Source organism: Microtus ochrogaster, linkage group LG4 (assembly GCF_000317375.1).
Source record: "Microtus ochrogaster isolate Prairie Vole_2 linkage group LG4, MicOch1.0, whole genome shotgun sequence".
NCBI classification, from domain to species: Eukaryota; Metazoa; Chordata; class Mammalia; order Rodentia; family Cricetidae; genus Microtus; species Microtus ochrogaster.
Genome location: NC_022030.1, coordinates 3,071,178 through 3,077,932, shown reverse-complemented (window position 1 = coordinate 3,077,932; position 6,755 = coordinate 3,071,178).

Genomic DNA, 6,755 nt, shown 5'->3' with positions numbered 1-6,755 from the left:
TCCTCAATAAATAAATAAATTAAAAATAAAATAAAATAAAAACAAAAATAAAAATAAATAAAAAAATTAAAAAAAAAAGAAAGCCACTCATTTACACAACCATTTGATTGAGGAATAATTTACATTGCCAAAGTATACAAGGCTGGCATGATGGCACATGTCTGCATAGGAGAAGTGGCAGCAGGAGGACCAGAAGTTTGGCCTTGGCTACATAATGAATTAGAGGCTAGCCCAGGCTGTGGGAGCAAGACAAGAGCAAAGACAGCTTCATGTATTTGTTGTAAACAACCTAAGTTAGAAATAATTATGTATGTATAAAACCATGGCCGCAATAAACAGCATAAGCCTACCACTTGCAATGGCTTATGCTTCATCCACCTAGGGTGATGGATGATCAGGATTACTATGGGATGTACATTTAACACAAGATCTATTCTTGTAGCAGGCTTTTACAGATACAATTCAGTATTATTAACTCTATGCTTAAACAGTGAATGACTATTGCAGATATGCTTTTCACCTTGACCAATCCTTCTCTTAACCTCCTAGCTCCTGTCAACTACTATTCCATTTTCTGCTACTGTGAGTTTGACTTTTGGTTTTCTATATAACTTAAGGTATGTACCTTTTTATGTCTGACTTATTTCACTTAACACAAAATTCTGCATCTTTTATTTCTGTTGTTAGTGGCAGGATGTCTTTCTTTATAAGGCTATGTCATTGTGGGTCACATTTCTTTACCCATTTGTTACTATTGCAAAAAGTGTTTCACTGAATGGGAGCTACAGATGTCTCTGCAAGAGGATCCTGGCTTCCTTTGGATATTGTCTTCATTACTTTTCTGCTGCTAAGATAAAAATACCCTGACAAAAGCAGCTTACAGGAAAGAGGGTCTGTTTGGGTTTTGGTACGGGACAATTGTCCATATTCTGTCAATTATGTTTTAAATAAATGCTGATTGACCAGTATCCAGGAAGAAAGTATAGGCGGGACAACCAGACAGGAAGTAGAGGCAGGTCAATGAGAACAGGAGAATTCTGGGAAGAGGGAAGTTCCCTCTGCAGTCCTGTCCAGACGGAGAAGAAGCAAGATGTGACTATGCTGCTGAAAAAGGTACTGAGCCATGTGGCTAATACAGATAAGAATAATGGGCTAATATAAGTTGTGAGAGTTAATAGGATGCTTGAGCTAATGGGCCAATCAGTTTATGATTAATGTAGACCTCTGTGTGATTTCTTTGGGACTTAATGACCATGGGAACCAGGCAGGACAGAAACCCCCCTGACAACAGGGTTTGGAGTTTGTTATGTGATAAATCTTTTCTTGGAGAGATGCAACAGTTTCATCTACTAACCTTTGATAGGGAAACCATGACAGACCAAAGTACAGATAACAGCAAAGCCCAATTTGGTGAACTAATGAAGTATATTGGGGGTTACTTACAGGCATATCAGTGCAAGGCTACTTAAAGGAGCAGAAATGAATCGAAGACACTGGCATTACCAAAGACCACCTCAGTGTGAATGATAGGTCACAAAAGCTGGGAAACCTGGAACACACTATGCAAATGTAGGCAACTAAACAGGTTGGAGAGTGTTTGTTCCACGTGCCTCAGTTGGTCTAAACCTCTTCCAGGAAGTTCAGATGGTCCCTGCTTCTTCCGGGCTGCTGATCTGGCCTCAGAGTCTTTGTTGTATTTTCCTCTAAAAGTTTTCTTATTTGCAACTCTGTCCCACTAATCTTGGATCAGGATCTAAGCTTTTACTATTTATTACTGGAGGGAGGGGCCTAGTGAGTCTGATCAGTTTCAGGGACTTCCTGAGGCAAATTTGAGTTGCTTAGCTTCCTGCTTAAGGAGGTTTTTTTGCAGTATAAAATGGTTCACTCTAGGAGAAAACTTCTATACAACTCAGTTCCAGAAACTATAGTTCACCATGGAAGACAAGACATGGCAACAGGCAGAGAAGACATGATGTCTGGAGCATGGCTGGCCTGTCACAATATATCTGCACCCAGGAAAATGAGTGAACAGAAAGTAGGGGTAGTCTATAAAGCCTCCCAGTGATTCAGCTCCTCTAATGAGGCTCCATCTCCTAAGGGATCTACAACCTTCTTAAACAGTGCCACAACCTGGGGACCAAGAGTTCGAACATAGGAACTCATGAGCACATTTTACATTAATCATAACACATATGTGCCCAAGAGTCAGATTGCAAGATCATATAACATTTTTATTTCTTGCTTTGTGCTAGATACCCAAACTGCTTCCTGTAGCCTTTAAATGATTTATATGCCAATGAAAGTTTACAGGGGTTTCCCTTTCTACACATCTGTACCAGTTCTTAGTTTAATAGCAGCACTCTAACAACTCATTTTAATTTTTATATTTACATCTTTTTGGTCATAGGTGATGTTGAGCATTTTTATATGCCCCTTGGCCATCTGTAGAAAACATATTCTTCAGTATTTTTACAATCTGTATTGATGAAAATACAGAAAAACTTGAAATACAGAAAATTTGAAAAAAATAATGACCATTAATAAGCTTATAAGTTAGATGTGTTTGTCTCATTTTTAAAAAAAATGATAATCAAGCATAGTGAACTTTAAAAAAAAATTCCTCCCTCACTTTTCTCAGCAATTATTCCAGGCCAGGCAGTGCTTAGGTGTGAAGGAAAAGGAATGAGCAAAACAAACACCCCCTTGTTCTTGCAGGGCCTAGCCCCAGACAACAAAGATGTTCTGTGCACACATGCAACAACTTTAAAGGAAGAGATTCCATGAACTTAAAACAGACACACAATTCCGAAGGTTAAGTCTGAAATTTAAATAGCTTGGCCATGGCAGGTCTGTTAAAAAAAAAAAAAAAAAAGTGGTGGGTAAATTCAGACTTAAAATGGGCATGAAGTAAGATATGCATGTAGATAATAAGGCAAGATTAACCCAAACATCAGAAATTGTTTTTGCAGAGAACTTACACTAAAGATGTGCCTGATGTATTCCAAGAAAGAAGAGGAAAATGCTTGCTTGGGAACTCAGTATTTGTGAAAAGAAAAAGAAAAGAGATGAAAATAAAGTTAATCGTATAGCAACTGAGAAGATGAGTGTGTCCAACTGCTTGACTCTTCTGTCTGTATTGATTTATTTTACTAATTAGTTAGCTGGGCACACAGATAGATAAGCAGGCGGCTAGTTTTGAGAATGTAAAATGTGCATGCCATATATCAAGTTCTGTACTGTTCAAAGGCATGCATATGTTAGGAGAAATAAGCCTTTAAGGTACCCTGGCATAGTGTCAATGCCCTCACCCCAGATGAAACAATGTCCCCAGATCTTCTATGTATCTTTCCAGAGACATTCCATGACTACTAATATGCTCTCCCAGGTGAGGTAATTCGGAAAAGCAAAGTGAGTCTTTGAGACCTGGACAAAGTTTGCTTTCACAGATGCAAGTTCATCCTTGTCCTGTAATTATAACCACCAAAAGAGCAGCCTAAATCAAACTAATCCCAGATGGGTGGAGTAGGGCCTATCTTGTGATGTCACCAAGTCACCCCATGAAGAAGCTACCTGTGTGGTCACTGGTCACTTTTATTTTTCCTGAGAGCTATTTCTGTTCTCACATCCAGAGGATGATTCCATGGCTTTTTCAGTCATTTTCTTCTAAGGATAAAGAGTGACTTCACCAAGTTCTTGAAAACAGGTGTAATATAGTGAAAACACAAACTCTGGGCAACATCAACAAACAAATCAAATAACACTAAAGGAAAAAATAAGTGGAAATCTCCATGTTTCACCAATTGACCCAAAAGAGGAAACAGCAGGTTCTTTGTGTGATAAAAGTGAAAGATGAAAGTTTGTCTTCTCAATGCAGTCAACCTGTTTATAACATACCCTAGGTTCCCAGCTAAACCCTTAAGCCACAAGACCTTCTTTGGTTCTTGATGTGGGACTCCCTTTTCTATACTGTGAATATGTTTTATTATCTTTGGTTAGTAACGAAACTGCTTTCGCCTGTGGCAAGGCAAAATAGAGCTAGGTAGGAAAATTAAATTGAATGCTGGGAGAAAGAAGGCAGAGTCAGAGAGACACAATGTAGTTGCTAAAGGAGAAGTACATGTTGGCTAGAACCTTACCAGCAAGTCACAGCCTTGTAGTGATACCCAGATTAATAGAAATGGGTTAGTTTAAGATAAAAGAACTGTCTATAAATATGCATCAACCATTGGCCAAACAGTATGGGAACTAATATAGCTTTTGTGTGATTACTCAGGTCTGGGTGGCCAGGAAGCAAAGTGCTGTTTCTGTTTGTAGGTTCTTTGATATTACAGGTAGTCCTGTATTTTATTAAGGTCCGAACACCTAGAATCTGCCCCGTGAGATGTCCTGAATAATTTTCTGCTAGAATCAGGACAGATGTTATAAAGTTGTAACTTCTACTTCTCAATCTTACATTAAAATTAAGGTGTTTCCCCCATCCCATCCTTGGAAAGACTGCTTAGACCTTAGTTTTGTCATCACCCAACTTTCTCACTCTGAATGATTTCATAAACTGCTAAGTTGTCATCATCAGCACCATCACCATCATCATCATCTTTAACATGTAAGCATAACACAAGTTTAATGCAAAAGCTGGGTTAAACCACCTCCAAAGGCTAAGCTCTGCCATTGGTTCCAACATTGCAGCTGAAGAGACGAGTATGGATGAAAAGTAGAGAAAGGAGATTTCATTAAATGCACTGGGATGATGAATAAATGAAAGAGCCTGGTGACCCCATGTTTATCTTCACGGTATTGATATGAACTTTAGATGGTGGTTTCTTTTAGCCTATAATCCCAGCACTTAGAAGGCTGAGCTAATTAGAGCTCCACGAACTTAAGCCTCGACTCTACAATGAACCCCAGCCTAACTAGGATTTTAGAGTCAGAATAAAACTAAGTTAGTAACTAAACAGAGGAGGGATTGAAGCAGGAGATTAAGGCATGCGTGTTTAAGCAGTTCTGGTCAGGACATATGTGTGGGTCTCTGTGACCACTAGGGCTGCCAAGTAACAATCCATGTAAGGCAAGAAGGAAATCTAGTTCAACACATCTCAGTAGCCAGTGTTGGTTTAAACCTCTAGAGTCTAACACCAAGCAGTTTATTGTAAACATATTTAAGCACAGTACAATATGGAGAAAGGCTTCCCAATGCAATACAAACCCTCTGCACAAGGAGGCATAATTACATTGACACTCTTCTCAGAGTTCGCAATACTTCTTGGTGGAAAAGCAGGTTATACACCTCTCCCTTTGAAAAGACAAGCTTGGATGCTTAACATTCCTGGTTTCCTTAGTGATTATCTGTGAGCTCAAGGACCTTAGTCGCGGTCATTGCCTCAGCACTGGGTCTGCCAGGTGGTCTGATAAAATTTCAATCTGCTAGTTGACATCATGCTTGAAGGTACAGATCTGGTTCTTACAAGATGTTCTATTCTAGGGTGTAGCATCTCCATCATAGACAATTGTTATCATCATGAAGACAGTCTGTTCTCTCTTTGAAGTCTTGCTCTAAGAATCCATGGTGACACCATGCATGCATGCAATGACTCTGTACCTTCAGCCTTAAAAGGAAATGAGATGTGTAATGTGTCACATTTGCCTAAGCAGGTAATCTCTCCTTGGGAGACTAGCAAGCCTTATGTGCATAGGCAAACAAGAGGCCCAAATAAGGAGATAAATGGAAAATGGAGACATCGGTGCCAGGTTTCCTCTTGTTTTTAGTTACCTTGTGGCCCCAGAAATAAGTCCTGTTTTGTGACAGCAGTTTTGAAGAGCCTGTAAAAGCCTATGAGACAAACGACAGAATCTGAGCTTGTACTGTGCTTGACACATATGTGGTAAGTCAGTCTGTACCAGATTCCCTAGGCCACGATAGCCACACATTGAGTCAAATATTATACTCAGTGTTTCAAAGTGAAAAATGAGTGTTTCAATCAGTTCATTTTGACTTAGCAGACTATGCTTCATGGTGTGTCTAGAGGTCATTCAGACAGATGAAGGTCTCGAAGTGAATAGACCTACTCCCCAAGCAAAATGGAACTCTGGCAGCCTATCAGATTGGCAGCTTATAACCGAATTTAATTTTTAATTCTTTCCTGGACTCCAGACTAAGGAAGAATTGAAACAAAGGGAAATCTGAGGAGAAGGACAGGGGAAAGGAACCTCTCATCCCAGAGTCTCACTAAAGGCCTTGATAGCTAAGCAAACCTTTCAGCACAGTCAACATTTCCTTTAAAGGCTACTGAAAAAAGCGTGATATTCTGTTCGTAGATAGATTTATTTTTATGTTAAAGAAGCAAAGACCTGGGCTTAAGAACTGAATATATATGACCTTGGCTAGGTCCTCATTCCTTTCCCCAGTCAGCTCCTGAGAATCTTAGACAAGCTGTTGAAGTTGGTTAACTAACTTACCATCCGCTTAGGTGCCTCTCCAGCAGGACCCAGGGATCTCATTCACATTCTGTTTGTTTGCTCGTTGAGACAGGGTTTCTCTGTGTAGCCCTGGCTGTTCTTTTTTTTTTATTTTAATTAATTAATTTATTTATTAAAGATTTCTGCCTCCTCCCCACCACCGCTTCCTCCCCACCACCGCCTCCCATTTCCCTCCCCCTTCCCCGATCAAGTCCCCCTCCCTCATCAGCCCAAAGAGCAATCAGGGTTCCCTGACCTGTGGGAAGTCCAAGGACCACCCACCTCCATCCAGGTCTAGTAAG